At 40.9% G+C, this 11,186-nt stretch overlaps 1 long non-coding RNA gene across 1 annotated transcript in view; it reads right to left on the bottom strand.

The window, feature by feature from the left end:
• The window catches only part of LOC116702141 (uncharacterized), an 18,022-nt gene that overhangs the window by 5,578 nt on the left and 1,258 nt on the right, over nt 1–11,186 (bottom strand). The window contains exon 2 of the long non-coding RNA XR_004335074.1: nt 8,647–8,649. This is a non-coding gene — a long non-coding RNA (uncharacterized LOC116702141). The remainder of the gene's footprint in view (nt 1–8,646; nt 8,650–11,186) is intronic.

Consider the following 11,186-nt stretch of genomic DNA (forward strand, 5'->3'; position numbering starts at 1 on the left):
CAGACAGACAGACACTACAATGGATGTAGCCATCCTTTAGATACTCCCACCATTTAATATCACTGTCTCGCTTAGTATTACTGTGATGAGGCGTATGGCTGCCGGCACCATACATCTCATCACAGTAATACGCTACCTATTTTAGCCCTTAAAGACAGACCTGGAATGATGCCTGTTTATATGTTTATTTAGTGAGTTCATATGTTATGCTAATGATCACATGAATTAAAAGCATCTTTTAACCTAGCCATTCGTCAATTCCCCGCCGTAATCCCATGGCTTTCTTGAGTGCACACTTAACATTCAATACTGCCGGGATTTATATGCAACAGCTTCTTTCATCAATCCATCATCCTGTATAAAACCATCCCATACTTGACAATCATCACCGATTATAATAACCACTCAACACTCAGATCTTCAACTGCGTGTCTTTTTATTTAGTTTAAAAGTAACGAGTCATATTAGCTTTGTCTTACCAACGTCTGCTCGGTCTGTTTAAAGGGAAGTTTGTCGTGCACACTGGGTTTAAATGACGCTAGGACTTCCTGGGTAACAAGAAGTGACCCGTATTTTAAATAATATATATTGTAACCCTCAAGATATCTTGTGGTTTGTTGAAACATTTGTGTAATTATATCTATATTATTCTGCATATTTCTAGTTCACTAGCATTACTAATTTTGGCTGAGCCACCCCTGTTGTGTATTGAGTAGGGGTGTGCTTCCGAGCTATATAGATGGTGGGGGGTAGTGGGGTGTGTGTGTGTGTGGGGGGGGGGGGGGGGTGTTTGGGGAGCTAGATCTGGTAGGAATTAAGTCTGTTGAAAGCTCTAGAGACTAGAAAAGAAAGTCAACCTATTTAGAGCTGCATTCATTTTTGGTATCTTTTATATTTGTGAAAGTAGTATTTATTTTTCTTTAATTCTGATTTGGTTCATTTTGGTCTTCATTTGCTCGACTACTGGCTACATCTACCCACAACAATTACCAATTATACAACTCTGACTGCTCTAACCTTTACAGCTTCCTATCATCACGTACAATAAAGCCATTTCTAAAGTGCTATAATAATAATAAAATGACTATAAAATAGATCTTAGCTTGAATGCAAGACAGTCCAACAGTAAATGTGGACCTGACTGGGGCTTTTAAGTGTGCAGGTTTCAAGTGCTCATTCAGGTATTTTTCTCTGGGTTTTCCAGCAGGCCATTGCTTGTGACAGTTGGGTCTTGTTAAATGCAGACAGATTCCTAAAGTGCGCAAAATACTTACTTGGTGAATAAACCAATTATGTTACATCTTTCTAGACCTAAAATCCTTTAAAAATGAATTGCTCAGTATCCATCCATCCATCCATCTTCGACCGCTTATCCGGTATCGGGTCGCGGGGGCAGCAGCTCCAGTAGGGGACCCCAAACTTCCCTTTCCCGAGCCACATCAACCAGCTCCGACTGGGGGATCCCGAGGCGTTCCCAGGCCAGGTTGGAGATATAATCTCTCCACCTAGTCCTAGGTCTTCCCTTCCTAGGTCTTGTTCAGGCACAATTGCTCAGTATGAATTCTCTTTAAGCAGCTTTTGCTACTGTGTGCCACCTAATTTACCCTGATCCCCAATATCCCAGTGTTGACAAAGCAGACTGGGGGTTATTGTCAAAAGGTTTTGGAAAATGTTAGCAACACCCTCAAGTTAAGAACATTTAGGTTTTTTTTTCTTTACAACTTAAGCTCAGAACCAACTAAGCTACAACGACTGGACAAAGGACATAAAATGTGTTTCCACCAATTTGCACAGATCCTTTAGTGTTTGAAGGATAAAAAGAGCTTACAGCAGAGTAAAGTTAACAGCTGACACCACACTGAACCACAGGTCATTAACCACTAGAGTAGAAGATGATGTACACACATCCAGCAAAAATTTCAATTTCTGCTTGTTCTTGTACCAAATAAAACATGGACGGCAGCCAGCAGATTGCATTGTTTGTATGCAGTTAACATATATTATGGTTGGAGATGGGCCCTGCAACTTAAGAAAAAACAGACAATTAGACAAAAGACATGCAAATTAATAAAGAAAATCTTCATTAATTTCACAACACATGCAGCACATTTAGCAAATACACACAACCAAATACATAAACGCACTGTAAATATGTATAGAAGCAATGCAAACTAAAGCAGACAAACCACCCAGAAAACAAATACAACAACAAAAACGCTGCATCCAGATTACACAACGGAAGTTCTCCAGGCCCCTAGGGGGAGCAGCTCAGTGGAACAGCTTGGTTGTTACATTTGTTTTCGGGGTCGTCTGCTTCTGTCGTTGCATCGCTTCTTTTTTCAGAGTTACGTGTTTTTGTTTCCGCATATTTCCATTTTTGCAGTGCGTTTATGTATTTGGTAGTGTTGTGTGCATTTGCAGCGTGTTTGCTGAATGCCGCGCACGCGATGAAGTTGAAAGATGAATCAATTAAGATGTTTTCTTAATTTGCTTGTTGTTATGTCTATTTGCATGTGTTTCTTAAATTGTAGGGTGTTTGCCCCTGTCGGCCACCGTACTACAGGGCCTACAGAGGGAACATTAAGGTTAGGTCCTCCCTTCAAAAGGCAAAAATACAAATCAGGAAAAGCATTGCACTGCAAAAACAAAGCAAATCCAAAAGGGTCAAACTCACCGGAAGTAGGTAATTGAGAATTGGTAATCCGGCCTTGGCTTGATTTTTGGTCTTTTGCTCAATAGTTATGGTCTCCAAATCCAAATGAACTCATTGTTCACGAGTTACAACCATAAAAAGAAGCTAAATACCCCCCTGTCCACTGAAGACTGCCCGGCTCCTACATTACTCCTCTATTTACCTCCTTAAACATTTCCTCTAAGCTCACCCCAAACAATGTTCTTCCTGTTCCCCAGGCCACGCCCCCCCCCATTAACAATTTGTTGCAGTACCGCCACCAACTGGTAAGGAGTGTGGATCAGGCTACATAATCTGTACAATACTTAAGATGTGGAAGAAGTATTCAGATCCTTTACTAAAGTAAAAGTACTAATACCACACTGTTAAAATTTTACAAGTAAGAGTCCTACATTGAAAATGTAACTTAAGTAAAAGTATGCAATTTTCTAAACTAGATGTGTTTAGTGTGCAAATATCTTTTTATTTGTAAAGTAACTAGCAGTCTGTACCCACGATTATCTGTGATTGCTGCGGGGCCGCCGGAAATTTCACCGGATGTCCGTCCCCTTTCTCTGTCTTTGTGTTGGCGTTCTAACCTCCGGTGGATTTTGAGGACTATGGTTAACTGCTCCTCAGATCTCTGCAGGGGAAATCCAGACAGAGTTTTGTGTTGCACCACTAAGGCCCTGTTTACACGAATACGCTCACGGGTGAAAACGTAAAAATATTTGATCAGATGTTCCTTTTGTTTAGACAGCTACGGCTTTTTAAAAAAAAAAGGCAAAAAAGTACAACAACCCTCCAGAGTGGAAAACTTCCAAACGCTGCATTGTTGCGTTCCCGTCTAAAGGGTAAAAATGCACTGTGTGTGTGTGTGTGTGTGTGTGTGTGTGTGTGTGTGTGTGTGTGTGTGTGTGTGTGTGTGTGTGTGTGTGTGTGTGTGTGTCTGTGTGTGTGTGTGTGTGTGTGTCTGTGTGTGCATTGTTTGGAGCTTTTGTTCAGTTCAATTCACTTTTATTTATATAGCGCCAAATCACAACAACAGTTATGTCATTGAGCTTTTCATAAAAGAGCAGGTCTAGACCGTACTCTGTGATGTTGTTTACAGAAACCCAACAGTTTCCACCAAGAGCAAGCACTGGGCGACGGATGCAAGGAAAAGACTTCCTTTCCTTTTGTTGTTCGCTTTGCACTACTAGGTAGAGAAGTAGAAGGAATGTTGCACGCAGGCGCGCTGACTTGGTGGTGGTGTTGTGTGGCAGTGCTTCACACTACCACCTAACCGCCTGGTGGGCATACTACATCGAATTTCCAGCCCAGTCTCACGGCCGTTTGTGAAATTGTCACGATTTTTATTTGTGTACAGGTCACGCTAATGTCGTTATTTTTGTGTGTTGATTAAGAATTTTAAAGTAATGTCCCGCGTGTTGCAGTTCCTTTCCCCGTTATTCTCTTCCTGACCACAACCGTCCCGTTGTTGTGGCCGGCGTGTGGCGTTTCATTTTCTCATTGTTGCGTCCCCCAAAGACCCGCCATTGTGTCCCGGCATGAGTTGTTGTCACCGTCCTGCGTGTGGCATGTCATTTCCTCGTTGTCGCGTCCCCCAGAGCAGCCCAGTGTCACGGCAGTTCGTGAAATGGTCACGTTCGAAAATCGTGACATGTACTGTACACAAATTAATAAATCAAAATAACGCGACCATTTTGTGAACTGGCATGGTTGCGAATTTCAGTGTTGCGTCACCATATGCACGCTGATTTCCCCCCCAAAACGCTTGTCTAAACGTGGGATAAAAAGTGAGAACACAACGCAACTTTTGCGTTTTCTCTTCATATCATTTCCGTCTAAACAGCCTCAAACAACTGTGAAACGTTCACATGTTCCACCAAAACAACTTCCTTCCTGAGGCTGTTTTGCAGAGGAGCCGTTGCTGCGTCCAGCGCGTAGCGCCACCCAAGACGATTGGGATTGGTTTAACGAAATGCCAATTAACGAGAGCACGTTTTTTCCCCATCCCAGAATGCTGTGTAGACCCTCCTTTGCAGCGCTGTGGGGGAAGGTCTGGCAATATGAGACTAAGTAACTAGTAACTACAGCTGTCAGAATAATATAGTGGAGTAAAAAATACAATATTTCTCTTCGAAATGTAGCGGAGGAGGAGGGCATGAAAAGAAAAGACTTTAATAAAGTACAAGTACATCAAATGTGTACTAAATGGACTGGTTTTCTAGACTTAACGACTACTTAAAGCACTTTTACGTACAGGAACCATTCACCACTCACACACATTCACACAATTTTGTTCAGGCACAGCCTAAACTAAATTATTTCATGATATTTATTACATATGCTATATTTTGACTATATTTTGCTATAATAATATATACATACATGTAGTAAGCTAGTCGTTAACTTTTATTCCTACGCCATCCGGTTATTAAATTCCAAAAGTAGCTACTTGAAATAGGATCAATCAATCAATCAACAGCTTACATGATTAAGTATGGAACATTTATAGTTATTGTTTGTTTTATTCTTTCTGTTATTTGTCATGGTCCACTGAACTATGTTTGCCTGTTTTACCAAGTTGTGCTGGACCTGACATTTTGGATGTTGACATTACACTTCAGTAATAAACAGGGAATAGAGCTGGTTAAAGGGTGTTTCCATCCAACGGCTTTAAAGCAAATCAAAACCTGTGTGTGATGACATCACATGCTGGTGTATCGCGTGGATTTGAGACATTTTGTGGTGTATTAATGGGATGTAAGTAAGTTTCACCCATGCAGCTTTGATGTATCTCAAAGCTAACAGAGTAACGTCTGTAAGTGTTACGATGTAAATAAGTTTTGCATAGCCTGGGTGCTAACCCCCCACCCCGACATCCCTGACCGCAGCAATGAGCTGTCAACAACAAAGAGTGAACCAAGATAAAAGAATAAAAGGAAAAAAATACAAAATCTGTTAAAGCATGCTATAAAAGTGTTGGCATGCACAGGATTTGTTGGTTCTCCACAAAATATAAATTATTTGTGAACCCAAAGGTGCTGGAACATTGTGATCCTGTAAGACTGGAACAGCTCTTTTAAAAGGAGCTGGGACGAGAAGCTGGACTCTGTGCATATGTGAAGCTGATAATCACAGCCAATTAATTCACTGACTCTTTTCTGTTGTGCTCTTCCTGGTCTATGCTCATTTAACACCTGTGATGCAACACATGCACACTGAAGACTTAATAGATGCTAGTTTACTTCAAAGCTGTCTACTTGAAATCTTTTCATTTGCTGAAATCAGTTCAGCCTCATTTTCTGCTATCCTAATTATTCTGTTGTATTCCCAAAAAAAAAAAAAACCTAATGGACCTCTTCAAAGAGACTCACAAATCACAAAAGGCCCGGTTCATTAAATGCGTATAGTCCAATTTGCCTTATTATGTTTCCAGCTCCTTTTCCCCATCAGCAATCTATAATGCTGTGATGAGACATCAAGTGGATTTCACTCCTCACTGGATCGATACATCCGGGCTCGCGGACTATGAAAAAAGATATTCCATATTGCAGCCACAAAACATCTAAATAATTGGGTCAGTTCAATTTTTTACATCTTTGTCAGGAAAACAGCCATCCCATCCATTATTTAACAGCCAGGAGAGTATGAAACAGATGTTGATTGTATTAAAATTTAAAAAAAAATATAGGCAGCTCCTCCAAAGCTAGATACAAAAGAACAAAATCTCTCATCAGTTGTCATATAAACACAGCATTGCTCAAAGTAAGTTTTTTTTTTTTTTAAAGAATCTTAAAGAAAATTTCTAGGAAAGGTTTATGTTTTGTTAGCTTACCCTAGCAGAAAGAGAGAGATCAGCCAGAAACAGCTTTGTCTCTGTCCAAAGGTTCAAAGGTCTCTGGCAAGATTTCCCAAAACCCTCTGACTGATTTAAACTCTGTCTATGAGACAAGGTCCCTCAAGAAGGCCCAGTCAGTCCTAGCCGACCCGAGTCACCCCCTGAACAGCTGTTTCATCTTGTTGCCGTCTGGCCGGAGATTCAGTCTGCCTAAATGTAGGACAAACAGACATAAAAACTCTTTTGTCCCAGCTGCTATAGGCTTTTTCAACAAGTCAATGTGAGGTGTGGTCTTTGTTTTTGTTGTCTTTGTATTTTATTTTTAGATGTATGGCTGTTGTTTTGTATAACCTGTGTGTTACATGCTGCTGCACAACAAATTGCCCCTTGGGGATAATAAAGACTCTTGAACCTTGAACCTTGAAAGGTTAAATATAACATTAATCTTTGTGAGGAATGGGCTTGTTTTCGGCTGTTGTGGCCTATAGGTTGAAAAAACACTACAGCTGTGTAATGTGTTTGTATAATCATTTATAAAAAGACTTTATGCTCTTGTTTCTAGATATGGAGTTCCCACCAATCATCTAGTCCCAAGCACCAGTGAACGCAACGGTGCCTTAAACCTGCATTCTATCTCATTTCCAACAGGGGGCAACACCACTGATTGTGAAAAAAAAAAGAAAAAGAAGAAGAAGTCTGTTTCTACACAAGTCTATGAGAAAATAGTCTACATAAATATTACGTTTTAATAACGGGATAGTTCCAGTGCTCCCGGATGTCCCTCACCTTCTGCTTTCTTTGTGTTGGCATTCTAAACTTGAACTCAAATCTGAGTTTTCTGTTGCACAACTAAAAAAAGTTGTTCCGGTAAGGTCTGGTAATGCAAGACTAAATTTGATGTTTTCTTACCTTAGCACAAAAACTGGAAAAAGAGAGAAAATGGCTCACCTAGCTTTGTCCAAAGGTTGCAAAAATGTGTCTTCCAACACCAATAAAGCTCAGAAATAAAGATCTTCTTCAGTATTAAATCAACCCGTTTCTTTAATGAATACAAAACCCAAAGCTTGTTACAGCTTATCATTTCTAACACATCGTTTTTTAAATATTAGGCTACATTACATATTTCCTTACATTTCAAAATCTTGCTTTAATTTATATGGTAATGAAGACATATTTACGTATGTATTAAAGAAATCCCCCTGTCACTGTCCCAATGATTCTGAGCCACCGTCGTGCGTTATCAGTGGAACAGCTCAAGGTTTTGCCGGTTGACAGACTTGTGAAGAGACCCATGATTGAAATGCTTATGACTTATTCATAACCAAAACTCAACACAGAGCAGTCCTGACAAAGACAAGAGAATATTATAGAAATGTAAAAACTATAATGAGCAACGGTATTAAGCATAGTTTACATTTTGTCAGCAGACAGTAATCTCATTTAATGAAACAGCCTTTATTTTCTCTACGCATTGCACTGAATTATATATTTTTTGTACTCTTATGTTATTGGTTTAAAGGATGAAATCAAATTTACTTCTAGATGTGGGATTTGAGCGGCTGGATGTAAATGAAAAATTAAAAGGCCCTCTGGCCAAATCAATGCATCTCCATAAGCTAGGGATAAAACCTTCTTACCTACGCATATTGAAGAGTGCTGATGGATAATTTTGTGAGAACAACAGACTTGTTCTCCAACATATCAAGGACCACCTCCCCCCAGACCTGGACCCCTATCAGTTTGCATACCGCACAAACAGATCCCCAGAGGATGCCATCGCCGTAGCTCTCCACTCTGCGCCGAGCCCACCTGGAGCAGCAGCAGAGCTACGTCCGCATGCTCGTTGTGGATTACAGCTCCGCTTTCAAAACAATCATCTCGGACATTCTCATCACCAAACTGGTCACTCTCGGCCTCCCCCCTCTCATATGTAATAACAGAAAGGACTTTCTCACCGATCTCCCCAGACGGTGAGACTGGGCCCCCACCTCTCCTCCACTCGCACGTTGAGCACCGGCTCCCCACAGCCCCCTGTGGCCCCTGTGAGCCCCCTCCTGTACTGTCTCTACACCCATGACTCCAACCTGCTGCTGACCTTCTACCTCTCGTCCATCGAGAGCCTGCTGACGTACTGTACCACAGTCTGGTACGGCAGCTGCACCGTGGCAGACAGGGAGTGTTGTGGTTTGGTGTCTTGTTTTTTTGTGGTAGTCTGGTTTCCTGTGTTTATTTCTTAGCCTGGTTACTGTCATGTCTTGTCATTATGGTATGGTGTTATTTTTGGTCTGGGTTTGTATATGTTCTGTTTTCCTGTTAGTTTTTAAGTCTGTCTGTCTCGTCTTGTCTATAGTTTTACTTCCTGTGTTTTACCGCTCCCGTGATCACCTGATGTCTTCCACCTGTTTCCCAGCACTCTTGTCACCTGCCTCTTGTTACCTCGTTACCCTCTATATTTAGTCTTTGTGCCCTTGTCCTGTGTCAGATCATTGTAGTGTCGTGTCTCCCTGTGGCGGTTTGTTTCTGGTTCCTTGCTATCTGGATTTTTGCACCCTGGATTTAGTTTTTGCCTGCCTCTCTCAGGACTTCCTTTGTTTGTACTTTGCTTTTTATTTCAATAAACCCTTTAGCTCAGCTTTTGCCTTCTCCTCTCTGCACTTGGGTTCACCATTCCATGCAGGCCTTGACAGGGAGAGGCTGCAGAGGGTTGTAAGGTCAGCACAAAAGATCCTAGGCTGCCCTCCCCCCCCCCCTCCCTGATGGACATCTACACCTCCCGCTGCCTCTGCCGAGCAGAACACTTCACCAAGGACAGCTCCCCCTCCCCCCGGCTCTGACCTGTTTGACCTGTTGTCCTCAGGAAGGTGCTACAGGTGCACCAGACTAAAGACTCCAGAACAGTTTCTTCCCAAAAGCCATAACCACTCTGAACTCACACATGCACTGACTTCACTTCACAGCCTACTTTCTTCTTCCCCCCTACTATGCAATATTTATTACTTTAGAAGACACTGAAAGCCTGTGTAATTTCATTGCTGTACAGTATTTAAATATGTATTACGTTGACAACACTGAAAATTCATGACTGTAATATTTTCACACTGCGTATACAAACAATATTGATCTTTATTACTATTTTAAATCTATGTATATAGTTGTCTCAGGAACTGTGCACCTTGTTCCCCCCCCTTTTCTTTTGAACTACTTATATTTTATTCCATGTTCTATTCTTCTTACGTATCTTGTAGCTTGTTAACACTGGAAAGGGGTTGCGTCAATCTTGTTGCACAGGTATTGCTCATGTTTATAATGCCAATAAAGGCATTCTATTCTATTCTATTCTATTCGTGTGGAAAGAATTTGGACAGAGGTCAATAATCGGGTGAACTATCCACTAAAGCAGGCCCTGGCTCACCTGCTAGATCAAGAGCTGCTCGACATCCAGGATTATGTAACTATATTTTGTGTCTCTAACCTGGCATGTCAAATGAGACAGATTGGACTTGGCAGGGTTGTGCAGTCCTGGAATGCCCGTAGGATACCAGGTAGGCCATGCTAGGATTTGTGCAGTATGTGTGGAGTTTTACAACAATTGGACTTTTGTCCAAAACTAATAGAAATAATTGCCCATTTTGAGCAGAGGGATACCAAACCAACTTGCAGCTGATTGTTGTCCTGCAAGAGTTCCCACAGAGCTGCAGCCCAATGCTGCCGAGGTAGCACACGTGTATGAGCAGGAGTCGGGGTCCTCCCCGACGTTGGCTCTGACCAATTTTCATCAGAGCAAGACTGATGCTGTGCTGAGCAGCTGTCTGGAGAGAGGTTTCCAGACATGTCTCTTCTTGGAAAAGTGGTAAACAATGACCATTATGTGTGTCAGGAGGCACTGTTTGATCTGATCAGTATTACTGAAAGACATGCCAGATATAGACAGGTGGGGGTATCGCAAACCAGGCCAGTGGTGGACTGAGTACACAAAAAGTACTGTATGGTTATATTTGTTATATATCTAAAACTGGAACCGTAAGATGTTTTTATGTGATAAATGCCCTCACGCCAGTAAATTGAATTAATTTGTCAACTGACTTATTGATTGATCAATTCGTTTTTTCTGATGTACTTGTGTAAACTGGTAATTTAGAACACCAAATTGTACTAAATTTGTGACCTATCGAATGTACTGGAGTAAAGTAGAATATTTCCTCTGAGATGTAGTGGAGAAGTAAAAAGTCATGAACAGAAAATACTCAAGTATGTCAAATGTCCACCAATGAACTATGCATATGCACAATGTTTGTACAGTAGTTGTACAACATCTGATTTAAGGTCAGTTATACATCAATTGAAATTGTATAAATCAGTTGAATAAATTCCATGTTTGTTCAGATGTCTGCATTTTTCTTTTAATGTGAAAGAATACAAGTAGAAAATCTTGTAATCTCATGTGACAATAAAACTTAACATTAGACATTGTTACTTTATAAAAATAAGGCTCTGAAGAACTGTATGAACATATTTGTTGCCACCATAGCAACATACTAAAGGAATTACCTGATAAGTTGTTACCTGATTCTTCCGACTCCTTTTTGAACATGGGAATTTTTTTTTATGTTGACTTTGAATGACTTTCAATTTTAGAAGATTGTGCTGAGAAGTACATGGCCTTATTTA

This window comes from Etheostoma spectabile, chromosome 14, assembly GCF_008692095.1.
Source record: "Etheostoma spectabile isolate EspeVRDwgs_2016 chromosome 14, UIUC_Espe_1.0, whole genome shotgun sequence".
Lineage (NCBI taxonomy): Eukaryota > Metazoa > Chordata > Actinopteri > Perciformes > Percidae > Etheostoma > Etheostoma spectabile.